The following is a 15169-nucleotide window of genomic DNA, read 5'->3' as shown; positions in this document are numbered from 1 at the left end:
GCTGGGTTGTACAAACCCAGTTGTATGGTACTGAACAACAGGACATGTTCTGAGACATGCATTGTCATCATTAGAAGATGTCACCATTGGGTCAGAGAGATAGTACAGGGGATAAGACTCCAGTTAGATCCCAAAAAACTGTCTATGGTTCTCTAAGCTCCATCAGAAGTGATCTCTGGCCAATAGAACCATGATTGGCCTCTGAACATGACTAGGTATGACCCATCACACATGCACACACACACACACACACACACACACACACACACACACACACACACACTCGTCGTCATTGTACAAACATCATAAGCATCCTAGATTGGGGCCGAAGAGATAGCACAGCTATAAGGTTTTTGCCTTGCATGTGAACGACCTGGGACGGACCCAGTTCAATTCCTGGAATTTCATATGGTCTCTTGAGCCTGCCAGGAGCAATTTCTGAGAACAGAGCCAGAAGTAACCCCTGAGCAAAGCTGGGTGTGGCCCAAAAACCAATAAATAAATAAATAAATTGCTTTAAAAAATTAAGCAGCCTAGATTGTATTACATACAATCCAGTCCACTGGCAGCCTCCACCATTTACACGGTCAGTTACAGAAAAAGGGTATAAATGGGACCTGGTTATTTTATGTATTATTTAATGCAAGGAAAGAAAGAAACAAATACCTCTACATTGTGGTCTCTAAATACCATTTCCCACAAAAGGAACCTGGGCCACTTGAAAAAATGACTCATTGCAGGGCCAAGGAAGGAAACATCCAAGCGTTTTATGTCACAGTAAAGTCCAAACTACTGGGATTATGACTGATGTCCCAAGAGTAAATCTGAGGAAGCCCACCAGATAAAACCAGGACGATTAGAGTACAAATAAGAAAATTAACCGCATACATTGAAGCACAGCAAACATGCTTACGATTTAAGAGCTACAGCAATTTGTCATAGTGTATTCCAAGTTTAAAAAGCAAACTATAATTACAACAAAATCTTAATAGGGTGATCAGGGAAAGAAAGCAATAGTGAGTTTGCTGAACAGGACTTTGTGCCTGAAATTACTTGGCTGTGCAAAATCATGCACAAGGAGCCATGGGGCTCACGGGGAAGATGGAGAAAGGGGAACAATACTCCAATCACTTCATCAAGGGCCCACTTTATTGTAAGACAGAGATAGAGCTTAAGAGGAAATTTTGGGCAGCACCATTTAGACATGAAGATAAGATTGAACTTAATTCAATACTTGGGGAAAGGCATGAGTTTTGCTTTTAGAAAGTCAAAAATGGCAGATTGTACACTTGATATCTTCCAGCAGAGAAACTGGCTCAGCTCCATAACAAATCTTGAAAATAGCATGATATTGCTGAATCTTTCCAGGTATACTGGTCCAGGCTGACAACTCCAGGGCCTTCTTGGAATGGTGGCAGGCAGATTCCCTTTCTGCCTGAAGGTTCAGCAGCCAACAGCCACACCAGACATTCTCCATCCAACACAGAAACAGCCCAGCTCCACAACTAATTTAAAACAGAACTATAAGAAGTTGAATTTTTCTCAGGTGGAACTGGCCTAAGGGCTGAAAACTCTGGATCTCCAACTCCTGCTACCTGAAAGTCAAACAGCCCTTAACCCACACCCAACTCCCTCCCACACAGAAAAGGCCCAGCTTCACAACTGGACTTCATCGAGCCTCCAAGACATCAAATTATTTGGCTCCACAGTTCCCGAAGTGTGTAGCCTCCTCCAAATTTCATAGTACTGTCAGTTCAGTAGGAGCACAGCAAACCTGAAAAAGTTTTGTAGACCACCAAAAGCAATGAGCTAAAGCAATTCAGAAAGCTCAACTAATACCAATTAGCCTGGTAAATCCTCAGATAAGGACTTTTGTGACACCAATGTGAAATATAACAATGATCACAAATGGACTTTGGTTGATCTATTTTTTTATAGTTCTTATTCCCTTTGTATTATAACGAGCAACATGGGTTAGCTTTGTGCTGCTAAAAGGGTTTGCTTGGATAGTAGGTGGGAAAGGGAAATATGGAATATTGTAGAGGGAAGGTCACTCTGGTGGTGGGATTGGTGTTGAAACATTGAATACCTAAAACAACCACATACGGAACAGCTTGGTAAATCACAGTGTTATTATATATTTTAAATGTTTTTGCTTTGATGCCTGTACTAGCAAAAGGACCACATTCCTCTACTCTTACCTGTTAAAATCCTTTCTATGTCCCAAGGCTGCCTCAACATTCTCTTCCAAATAGCTCCCAAGCTTCTGGTCCCACCCAGTGATGCTGGCAGCCTTGAATTTGTGGGATGCTCACCTGTGTGCTTGTATATGTGTCTGTGTGCTTGTGTGCCTGTGTGCTTGGTGTCTGGTTATATGTGTTCATGTGCAAGCATGCCTGTGCCTGTCTGATTTGAAAGCATTTGTGTGTGAGAGCACATACATCTGCATGACTGTGAGCATTCCCAGGTACAAAGCTTCTCAGCCACAGGATTGCAGAGGCACATCTCATCATCCCCCTTCACACGAGCACGTGTTTTCTCTTGGTCTCTGTTAACTCTAGTGCACCTCACTCAGAGGTGTGGCTTCAAGGAGTAGATCCCATGTCCTAATGATCCACTGAAGGCCAACATTGAGACACATGCCCAGCTCCTAATGGGCGGACTCAAGGAACAGGATACAGCTCAGAAGGTAGGGTGAGGGGAAGAGGGCCCCAACCGTGTCTGAGCTGCTGGTAGCATGGGGTGAGCACAGTGAAGCCATAGAGTTGCTGGCAAAGTGGAGGCCCTGATGCTGCTCCCCAGGGAGCCTCCAGGAGCACAATGGTGGAAGGGACTTCACATCCACAGATAGCATGAGGCTGCCTGGCTGTTGGCTCCTTACACAGTGATCAGAGGTGGCTGGGAGAGCCAGGATGGGCTTGGAACCATTGGCCTTTCTCCTCCACACCTTCTAAGCCCCTAAGGTTTTGCTTATTTGTTTGTTTGGTTTGGTTTTGGTTTTGGGGCCACACCCAGTGGTGCTGAGGGGTTACTCCTGGCTCTGTGTTCAAAAATCACACCTGGCTCAGGGGTCCATATAGGATGCCGGGTATCAAACCCAAGTCTGTCCTGGGTCAGCCTTGTGCAAGGCAAACGCCCTACCACTTGTGCTAGCACTCGGCCCCTGACAGTGGGATTTTATTTTTTTATTTGATTGGCATTTATATAACATTTTATCCAATAATTATATACAGAATACACATTCCTTTTAAACTAATGTGAAGCAAATTTCAAGATATATGTTTTGAGCTATTGACTCACTTTTACATAATACAATAGATAGAAATAATCCCAAGCATGTTCACAACAATGCGATTAAACTAGAAACATTAACAAAGGTAGCTGGAAAATCCTAAAATATTTGAGGGTTAACCTAAACATTTATAGTCAGAAAAAAAGTTTTATGAATTCAAGTCAACTATTTAAGACATTAGAAATCATGGCCAAAAAAATAGCTCAAGTGGCAGAGTGTAATATCTAGCATGTTTGATTTTGATAGTCCTTAATTTTGACCCTCATTCCTACATGACCATCCCCCCAAACATGACAGTGGGATTTTAAAGTCTTTCTTCTCCTTTTCCATCCTGCCACCCCAGACACTCCCTAGAAGACATGGTTGTGTGCCCCATGCTATCTTTGCCCTCTTCGGCGTGGCACCTACAAGAGACCAGGATGGAGAAGGGGATTTCTTCCCAGTTCCCCTCTCATAACAGTTGGAGACTGAATCTGACCTGATTTCAACTTCAGCCTCTCTCTTACCCAGGAAACATGGGGTCATCCTGGTTTAAAAGAGGCCTAAGCAAGGCTGAATAGATGGTACAGCAGAGAGGGCATTTGCCTTGCAGTAACCAACCTAATTTTTTATTCCCAGCATCCCATAAGGTCCCCCAAACCAGGAGTGATTTGTGAGCACAGAGCTTGGAATTACCACTGAGCACTGCTAGGTGTGACCCAAAAACATAAGAAAGGGAAAACTAAGAGGGTCTGAGAGAAAGTTGGATGATGAAAGGTGCTGCCTTGTAATCTGGAGTTCCTGAATTCAACTCCCACATGAGAGCTGCCCAACATGCACGGAGTGTGGCAAAGTAGCACTTCTGTTGATAGAGGCCTTTAAATTGGTCCTATATTTTTCTCAGTTGGTTTCCTTTGGTTTTGTTTCCCCATTGCTTTCTCATCTGGCTTTTTCCCCACCCCTTAGGGGTGGAGTTTGTTTGATCTGAATAAAGGCTATTCAAGAGGCCTGGATTGGGAGCTGACATCTAGGCTCATGGTTCCCTGTGGTGGAGAAACTGGTTTGTGGATGAACAGCTTGCAGTGTGAGTTTCTTGCTTGCTAAACCTTCCTAACTGTGTGGATTATTTATCGCAGAGAATTGCTACCAGACCAGCCTCTTTTCTCCTACCTGGAGAGGAGGCATGGGATGACCTCTTCCCCTCTGGGGATTGTTTAAAATCCCACTGTCATGTTGGGGGATGGTTATGGTCCTCTGGGGATTGTGGAATGCACAACCTGCCTTTCAACACACTTCCTCTCATACACAGCTAGCTGTGTGCGTGCGCCTCAGCTCAAGTCTGCGAGCCCCTGAAGCACCACAAACTCAATAAGAATGAAGGAAGCCTGCAAGATGTAAAAACAGCCTAATGCAAGGTTCGGATCCGGCTTACTGTCTGGTTCCTGTAAACCCGTCATAACAAAACATGTTTGCCAAATAGAGACAAACCCAGTTTCTGATACCACTCATGTAGTAGATGAAGAAACAAAACAAGTGGACAATCACAACAAGACCAAACTCTTAGAAGAGAAAAACAGTGATTACCAGAAAGAGGGGATAAATCTGTCTGAGGGGATCAGTGGTATGATAGGGGGGTGAGAGCCAGACTCTAAGCTGGGGGTGGGAGTGGTATGCAATATTTGAATTGCTGCTTTATAAGGCTGTCCACACCTGATATTTGTTTTAAAACCCTAAAGGACAATGGAGGGGCCTTCACACACTGAAATAGGATACAGATGAGGGGCTGGGCCAATGAAGCAGTGAGTTTCGGGGAATGTGATAATGATATTATAACTATGTGAAAACCCTAACTTTTCACATTTGCATTATTTAGGTAAAATAATATCAGCAAAGTATTTTCTTTGAAATCCTTAAGCATAATGTAAGTGAAGGAAATCAAACAAAATGTGCATTGTTATGCATGGGTGATGGGTCTTAGGGATTTATTACACCATTCTTTCCATTTGTGGATGGTTAATAATTTTCATAATACTTTTTTGTTAGTAGAGCTGGGATCAAACCAGGCATCATACATGTAAGGTAAGTATATTATCCTCAGACACATCCATAATACACACACATATACACACATACATAAATACTTTAAGAAAAAGGAGGAAGGGTAGGAGCAGAGAAGGGAAGGGGAGGAAGAGAAGAATGAGACAGGAGGGGAAGGAGAAAGAAAGGAGGTAAGGAGAGAGGAAGCAAGAAGGAAGAGGAAGGAGGAAGAGGGAAGAGGGGAGGAAAAGGAAAAGGAAGCAAGGGAAGAGGAAGGAGGGAAGACAGAGAAAAGAGGGAGTAGAGGAGGAAAGAAGAGAGGGAGGAGGAGGAGAGGGCTGTAAAGAGGAAGGAAGAAAGAGAAAGAAGGAATGAGGAAGGGAAGAAAGAGGAAGCAGAGAAAAGGAGGAAGAAGGAAGTTGAGCAGCTGAACCTGGTCAGCATTTATCTCTGACCTCACTGAGGACTCAGATGGAAATTGTGAACACAGGAGCCCACCCCACCTCCATCTCTCTGCAAGGCCTGAGTCAACCCCTGGTGTGGGGAAGGGGTGCAAGGCCTGGTCTCCAGGACTGCAGGTGTGTTAAAGCCTCATGACTTTTCCCTTAGTACCAAAACTGCCTCATCCTGCATCCCAAGTAGGTGTCACACATCCCTTCCTCCAGCTCTCCTTGTGTCTGAGTTTCAGGAAGATTGTGTGTAACAATCATGCTCCATCTGGCTGGGAATCCAAAGCATTGCTATGTGTGTGGTGAGTGCCACTGCCTGTAGTCTGGGGACCCACTCTGTCCTTCCACATCTGCCTTCCATTAGTCCAGGCTACAGAAGGATGGTAGGCATGGGAGCCCTGAAGAGAGGAAAGCTAAGCGTTGATACCCCTTTGGAGAACCAGGCATTGGTGCCCCCCCATGCCCTTGCCATTGTTGTCCCTAACTGTGAGTCTCCATGGCGGGACAATGATGCCCTCAGTCTGGCACCAGGACAGCCACAGCAGGAGTAGAACCATGGTGTGGGGAACATGGTGTGTGCCAATCCAGCCCCTACAGGAGAGTAGACATTTTAGGTCATGAGATATTTTTCAGCACTGTCAAGAATTGAGTCCTCAAGGCCAAAAAAACATGGAGGATGTCCAAGAGCATGTATTACCAAGTGTAAGACATCAAACATCTGTGAGCCCAGAGCTGATCAGACTGACCCCTACCACCAGTCAGGGACTTTGGGTGATAAGAATTTGCAAGCTGAGGGGACCACTTATACTAGCAGTCCAGAAGGGGATATGAGATGCATGCTGGGAACAGAGGTAGAGGGAGGACAAAACATTGGTGGTGGGAATGCCCCTGTTTCAATGTCACTATGTACCTAAAATATTACTGTGAAAGATTTGTAATCCACTGTGGTCAAAATAAAAATTATTAAAAATAAAAAAGATTTTGCAAGCAAATGTGGCCTTGGGAAGGAGGTGTTCTAGTTTGTGTGTGAGACCCACCATGTTCAGGAGTCTAGGTCTCAAGCACTGAGCCCAACCTTTTTGTGGCTCTGACTCTGGCAGGGGACATTGATAGTTTGAGAGGCCTGTCTGTCTTGGGGGTGACTCCTAAAGTCTCTGGCCTGTCCCTCAGACAGCTCTAAAACAATAAAATTGATCCACCAAGATGGGGATGCCCTCTTTTTTCTTCAGGAGAGCTGAGGTAGGAACATGGTAGCATGGGGATGGGATGAGGCAGGCCACTGGTTGTTTCTCACAAGAGCTGTGGGAATGTAATTCGCTGCAACATGGATGGAACTGGAAATATTATGGTAAATGAAGTAAGCCAGAAGAAGAATAAATACAAGATGATATCACTTATAGGTGGCATTTAGAATAATTGCATGAAAAAAATGCAATATCTTAAATGGGAAGCTTCGTCTGTTCACTTCAGCAGCACAAGAGGAAAGAGGGTCACTGAGACAGCCCCCTACCCCCATCACAGCTCTCCTCAGAGTGCCACTTTTGCTCCTTTGCTCCAGTTTTCCTGACTGGAAACACCTCACTGCAAGGGGTCTGCAAAGTGGGATCTCCCACAGCTCTGAAATGTCACCCCCCAGGACAAGCAGAGGAAGGAAGCTGAGGAGAAGGGAGAGGCAGGAATCAGTGAGAAGGCACCATATGTGGGAGTAGAGCCTGGTGTTGCAGAGATACTGTGGCTTGGAGACTCAGTCCTAACCACTTCCACGGGGGTCACAGTACCCCCACCTAGACGCTATGCTTGAGGAAGCAGGGCAATGGGCCATAGCCAGGGGAGAGAAGGCACAGGCTGGACTCACCCTGCAGGACCCAGAATCCTCTTCTCCCACAGTGCTGGGGGAAGATGTCAGCTCCCTTGAGGTCAACTACAGGCAATTTAGGGCAGCCCTAGAGGATCTCAGTTCTGCTCCCAGTACCCCAGGCCCCATCTAGGGGCCTGCAGCAGTCTGAAATCATGGTTGGAAAAGCATTAGAAGCAGGGCAGGACAAGGAGATGTCCCTGGCCCCAATGACAGCCTCCCCAACTCCAGTTAAGACATCACCTTTCTGGAAGCTCCTTGGGAAAAGTCCCTGGTCCACTTCTCTCACGGGACAGCTGGGGCACTGTCTGCCATTGTTCACAGGCTGGGCGGGTGAGTGCTGTGCACTTTGCTGAAAGATAAATTGCCTATCTGCCCTGCGGGAGAGTGAATTGCTTGGAGAAGTTCTTACTTAAAGCCCATTCATTTATTTAGGAGACTGCTGGAAGTGGTTTTGAACAGATAGATTAAAGAGTGATTCACGAAACAAAGGGCACAGAGATTGGGTTTCCCTTGACCTACTGGATCCTTCCTCTGAAAAAGAAGTGGAAAAGGATGAGATTTGCTTTGGTTTGCTTAAAGGGTGTCTGGGAGTCCTACCGAGAGGAGGGTAGGGAGAGAGAAAGAAAAAGCGAGAGAGGGAAGGAGAGAGGGAGAAGACAGAAGCAGAGCTGGAGACAAGAATAATTGCCACATTGGGGCCCAGAGAGATAGCACAAGCAGCCGACCCAGGACCAAAGGAAGTTGGTTCGAATCCCGGTGTCCCATATAATCCCCCATGCCTGCCAGGAGCTATTTCTGAGCAGACAGACAGCCAGGAGTAACCCCTGAGCAACGCCGGGTGTGGCCCAAAAACCAAAAAAAAAAAAAAAAAAAAAAGAATAATTGCCACCAAAGCCCTCAGCAAGCAAATGGGAAGCCAACAGTGCTAAGGGGGTTTTGTGAGGGACAGTCACCACCCCCCAAGATGCAGGACCAAGCTGGACATAAGTTGCAGAGAATGAGTCTTATTGGGCTACCCAGGGCTCTACGCTCATCCCCAACTATGTGGCCTCTCTCATTTCAGCCAAAATATTTTGCAGGCTCCTGACTGCCTCTCAGGAGGGGGCGCACAGGCTCCCTGCCACCCCCCTGCCTGGACCCAGAAGGCAAGCCAATATCTTGAGCAAACTGAGACAGACCCCTTTGGACTGCCCCTACAATCCAGGACCAGCCTGTTTCCCACAGGCCTGGTGGGGGAGGGCCCAGCCCAGCAAACTGACTTAGAGGCCAACATCATGTCCTTCCTGTGTCCCATTCAGGAATATCAGGTCTCATTTTCTCTCTGAATGGGTGCCCTGAGCAGGATTCGGGAGACCATATAGGATTTATAGGATCAAACTCAGATTAACAGTAAGCAATTGGCCTACCTGCTGTGCTATCACTCCCACCCCTAGATTTTGTGTTTCCAAAAGAGTACGAGGAGGTGAGGTCCCTCAGGTTGCATAATGGAGCTACTAGGAGGGCCACAGATCCCCTTCTGTCCTCTGGAACATTCCTTCATTGCCCACGCCCCAGGACGTAGGGGGTCCATGAGTGCAAGTCAGTCGTGCTGAGCTCTTGAAAGGGACTCTCGCAACATTCTAGGTCTGCAGGGTATAGGGGGAACCTCTGTATTCATTTGGGTCTGAAAACAGGCTGGGCAACCCAATGAGCTGTCAACAGACCCCCAGGCTCACTGCCCACCCTCATTGACCATCCTGACCCGGAAGTGCTTCCTCCCTTGCTTCTGGACTGGGAACCAACTCAGAGCACAACACGATGGTCAAAGAATTCCTCAGTCAGAAACATCAAGGGTGTGAGTCGGTATAAAAGATGGTGAGGGGCCCGGAGAGATAGCACAGTGGCGTTTGCCTTGCAAGCAGCTGATCCAGGACCAAAGGTGGTTGGTTCAAATCCCGGTGTCCCATATGGTCCCCCCGTGCCTGCCAGAAGCTATTTCTGAGCAGACAGCCAGGAGTAACCCCTGAGCTCCGCCGGGTGTGGCCCAAAAACCAAAAAAAAAAAAAAAAAAAAGATGGTGAGAAGGGACCAGAGAGATAACATGGAGGTAAGGCATTTGCCTTTCATGCAGAAGGTGATCAGTTCGAATCCCGGCATCCCATATGGTCCCCCGTGCCTGCCAGGAGCAATTTCTGAGCCTGGAGCCAGGAATAACCCCAGAGCATTGCCGGGTGTGACCCAAAAACCACCAAAAAAAAGAAGATGGTGAGAAGCCACTCAGAGGTCTTTGTGATTGGCTCTCTGACTAAGGCCCAAGGAGAACTGTCTGTCCCCAAGCACAGCACCCCTTAGAGACTGAGTCCCAAGAGGAAACACCCCCTGGAAAGGGGAGAACACGAGATCAGATGAAACCTGACCACAGACAGACACCTGAGTGCCAGGCCCTGCCCAGCCTGGCCACCTATTGCAGTTCACACTAATTACATGGCGGAAGCTAAAGTGCACATCTGCTCCAGAAATTATGGCTTTCTCCAGAGCAGACTGAGGTGGCTTCTTGTCTCAGCGAGTCCAGGAGAAGGAGGGTGCCCAGGGTCTGGGAGCATTCTGACCACAGCAGCTCCCAGCAGATGACCCCCTCTTCTCATTGTGCTTCCCCCAAAGAGGAGAGACCCAGATCTGGTCTCCTCCTTCTCCTTGTCTTCCTCCTCCTCCTCTTCTCAACCTTATCTCAGAGGCCTACCCTAAAGCATTCACCTATCAGGGGTCCAAACTCTCCGCCAGCCAGGCTGGCCACAAACGGCCCTGCCCTAGAGGAATCTTTTTTTGTTTTGTTTTGTTTTAGTTGTTTGGGTCACACCCCCCAATGTTCAAGGCTTACTACTGATTTTGCACTCACCCCAACTTTGCCTCCTGCGGCCCCCAGGTAAATTGAGTTTGAGACCCCTCTTCCAAACACTCCACCTCCATCACAATCACAATCACAAAAGATTTGGTGGAGGAGGGGGCTGGGAGGAAGAGTGATGTGACACTCAGCCCATAAGAAATCATTCCTCTGGGACCTGGGCCAGAGCAATGACAGCACAATGGGTAGGATGTTTGCCTTGTATGTAGCCAACCTGGGTTAAATTCCCAGAATCCCATTTGGTCCTTCTGAGCACAGAGCCAGGAGTAACCTCTGAATACTGCTGTAAAAGAAGGAAGGCAGGAAGGAGGGAGGGAGGGAGGAAGAGGGAAGGAAAAAGGGAGGGAGGGAGGGAGAGGGAAGGAATGAGGGGGAAGGGAGGGAAGGAAGGAGGGAGAATGAAATCAAAGAAACCACCCCTGAGGGCAGAAGTAATAGTGAATTGCTTGCAGGAGTTATGGTAGCACTTGCCTTACATGTGACTGACACCCCTCCCAGTTCCAACCCCATGTGGTCCACCAAGCCCTGCCAGGCATGATCCCTGAACACAAAGCCATGGGTAAGTCCTGAGCATCACTGAATGTAGCCCCAAAGTAAACAAATTAAAGCCCATCCTAGGCTAGGATTCTCTCTTTCAAACACACATCCATTTCCTGAACCCGTCTTGTGCACCAGGTCCTCCACTTGTGCAGTATCACCAGACATCTGGATTCAGATCAGAACATGTACCATATGCAAGTGGTGCCCCATTCCCCAACCCCCACTCCCACACACTGTACTCAGGGGTTACCACTGAATACAACTCCACTTACTAACATTTTGAAAAATGCTTTCTGTTCTATTTCTTTCTATTCTGTTCTGTTTCTTTCTATAGGAGACTGAAGCCAAGTTATATGATCTGAGAGAGTCACATAGGTTTGCTCTTACTCTTTTTGTTTTGTTTTGTTCTTTGTGGGTTTTTTTTGTTTTGTTTTTTGTTTTTGTTTTTTATTGCTTTTTGTTTTTATTGTTTTGTTTTGTTTTTTGATGGCCTGTATGGGAAACGAACCCTGCTCTTACTCTTGATTTATGACTTTTCTTGGAAAGAAAAGGAAGTTGGATCCATATATTTATTTATTTACTTACTTACTTCAACAGTGAGAAGACATTACTTCTTCTCCCCTTGCCCCCCCTACCTAAGCAGATTCTGTTCAATATTTGGAGTTAAATGGACCAAGTCTTCATAAAGAGATGACGGAGGTAGTCCCCATAAATCACAGTTCTTGTCCCCAGTGGCCCTTCTGGAAGCTTTTCAGATCACCAGTTCGGACCCCCACAAGGGAGACAGATCTGGTGAAGGCTGATGAGACACAGACATGGAAATGGTGGTTGAGACTGAAAGAAGCCATCCCAGGTCAAGAGACTCCATCCACTGAGGACAGGATGAGTAAAGGCCTCACCAGGCCTTGCAGTGGTCGAAGGCCACTTGAGGTAGGAATGTTCGGAAGTGCACAGTACTGTCCAAGAAGAAAGGGAGAAATTCCAGAGCAGGAACTGGTAGGAGGTAGAGACACTAGGCCTTTGCCTTGTCTCAGTTTGAATCTTTTCAGATCACTTATATTCTCTTTCTTTCTTTCTCTCTCTCTCCCCCTCTCTCTCTCCCTCTCTCCCCTCTCTCTCTCCCTCTCTCCCCTCCCTCTCCCTCTCTCTCTCCCTCTCTCTCTCTCCCTCTCTCTCTCCCTCTCTTTTTCCCTCTCTCTCTCTTTCTCTCTCTCCCTCCTTCTCTCTCTTTCCTCTCTCTCGTCTCTCTCTCACCACCTTTTTTTTGTTTCTTTCTTTGGGGAATTGTTTTGTTGTTGTTGTTGTTGTTGCTTTGGGCCACACTCAGCAATGTTCAGAGGTTACTCCTGGTTCTACACTCAGAAATTACAGTGCTCAAGGATCCACATGGGGCCCAGAGAGATAGCACAGCGGTGTTTGCCTTGCAAGCAGCCAATCCAGGACCAAAGGTAGTTGGTTCGAATCCTGGTGTCCCATATGGTCCCCTGTGCCTGCCAGGAGCTATTTCTGAGCAGACAGCCAGGAGTAACCCCTGAGCACAGCCAGGTGTGGCCCAAAAACCAAAAAAAAAAAAAAAGGATCCACATGGGATGGTGAAGTTCGATTCTGGGTCAGCTATGTGAAAGGTAAACCCCTGTTGTACTATCTCTCCACCCCACCTTTTCTTTTCTTTTTTTTTTTTTTTTTGATTTTTTGGGCCACACCCGGTAATGCTCAGGGGTTACTCCTGGCTATGTGCTCAGAAGTTGCTCCTGGCTTGGGGGACCATATGGGACACCGCGGTCCGTCCAAGGCTAGCGCAGGCAAGGCAGGTGCACCTTACCTTTAGCGCCACCGCCCGGCCCCCACCTTTTCTTTTCTAATCACTCCTCCACCCTGCTCCATCTTACCTTCCTCCCTTTATCCCCTCTAGCAGCCTTAGCTCTGTGGTCAATGTCCATTGTGTTTTGTCTTTCCTCAGTTCTTCATAGCCTTTATTAGCATACAGAGCTGAAATAATCAAGCACCATTTTCCTTCTCACTTATTTCATCTTACATAATCTCCTCCAGCAATTTCCATGTTGCTGCTATTGGCAGAAAAATCCAGCCTTATCATAGCTGATTAGTATTCCATTGTAAAAAGGCCACATATTCTTGGGGTCCAGAGAGATAGCATGGAGGTAGGGCATTCACCTTGCATGAAGAACAGTGATTTGAATCCCAGAAAACCATATGGTCCTCGAGCCTGCTAGGAGCAATTTCTGAGCATAGAGCCAGGAGTAAACCCTGAGCTCTGTCGGATGTGACCCAAAAACCAAAAATAAATAAATAAATAAATAAAAGAAAGGCCACATCTTCTTTATTATGTGTCATCTATCAATGAGCACTTTTGTGGCTTCCATAGTGAAGGTCAGTGACTGAAGCTGTGATGAGTATTGGGGTGGATAGAACTATTGTGTTAGTGTTCTGCTATACTTCAGACACACACCCAATAGTGGAGTTCCTAAATCAGAGAAAGCTTGATAATAGCTGCTGAAGAAATCACAAAGCAACTTCCAAAATGGCTGCACCAGGGCCGGAGCGATAGCACAGTGGTAGGGCATTTGCCTTGCACACAGCCAATCCAGGATGGATGGTGGTTCAAATCCCAGCATCCCATATGGTCTTCCATGTCTGCCAGAAGCAATTTCTGAGCACAGAGCCAGGAGTAATCCCTGAGCACTGCTGGTGTGACCCCCCTCCCAAAAAAAATGGCCAATTTACATTTTCTTCTACACTCCTGAGTCTCTTTTAAAGGTCTTGTGAGCATTGGGACCCAGTGTTAGTTAGGTACAATGAATCATAAATGATAGTTTTCTGGGAAATAATAAGAGGTTGGTCCTTACAGAAAGCAGTGAGGGAAAATAAAAGGGATAGGGGAGAACTTCAAATCTGCAAGAAGAGGAAAAGGTACATTTTAGGACAACAACCTATTTGGGGGCTTGATTTGGTTTAGTGGGTTTTTGGGGGGAGCACATCTGGTAATGCTGAAAGGGTTCTCCCAGAGCAAAGCAATGATCCTCAGAACTAATGGGGGAGCAGGTTTGCTCTCCAGCCCTTTAATTCAGAAGTCCTTAAAACAAAAACTCTTGGAGACAGAGATAGAATTAGAATAAGGTTCTTTATGTGCGGCGACCCCAATTCAGTTCACAGCACCAAACATGGTTCTCCACAAACTGCCAGGATTGATTACTGAGCACAGAGCCACGAGTGAGCCCTGAGCATCACTCTTAAGAACCTGGAGAGTGAATAGAGAAAGCTGAATTGACCCCATCAACCACTTTCACACACATCATGCTCATGAAACTTCCATGAAGGCCTGGGCATCCCCATCACATGAGGTTATAGTTAGAGGCCTGCCTTAGGCGGGTAAATGAGTATGCCCCCTCACTCATACCCTCTGGGGAATAAAATACCTTATTCATTTGGGGGGTGGGTCATACTCCTGGCTCAATGCTCAGAAATCGCTCCTGACAGGTTTGGGGACCATATGATATGCCAGGATTTGAACCACTGACCTTCTGCATGCAAGGCAAACGCCTTACCTCCTTTCTATCTCTCTGGCCCCCAGATGCCTTATTCATTTATGTATCTTTGTTTTTTCTTCTTTTTTGGTTTTTCGGGCCACACCCGTTTGATGCTCAGGGGTTACTCCTGGCTAAGCACTCAGAAATTGCCCCTGGCTTGGGGGGACCATATGGGACACGGGGGATCAAACTGCGGTCGCGATCTTTCCTTGGCTAGTGCTTGCAAGGCAGACACCTTACCTCTAGCGCCACCTCGACGGCCCCTATGTATCATTTTCTTTTTTTTTTTTAATATAATTTTTATTTTGATCATAGTGGTTTACATATTGTTGACAATAATATTTTAGGTACATATTTACACAAAATCAGGGGGGATTCCTATCACCAAATTGTCCTCCCTACACCTCCGTTTTTGTCCTACCTCCCATTTCCTCTTCCCTCATCTCCAGGGCGGCTAGAATATTTGGTCCCCTCTGTATCTAATCTACTACTTAGTAGTCTTGCACCTGTTTGGTCTTGATGCCTCCCTTATTTCCCCCTCTATCTGGAGGCAGGACTAGCTAGTTCACGTTGCGTGGTTTTGCCTGA

This window comes from Suncus etruscus, chromosome 12 (genome assembly GCF_024139225.1).
Source record: "Suncus etruscus isolate mSunEtr1 chromosome 12, mSunEtr1.pri.cur, whole genome shotgun sequence".
In the NCBI taxonomy this organism is placed as follows: domain Eukaryota; kingdom Metazoa; phylum Chordata; class Mammalia; order Eulipotyphla; family Soricidae; genus Suncus; species Suncus etruscus.
This window is presented reverse-complemented; position numbering follows the sequence as displayed.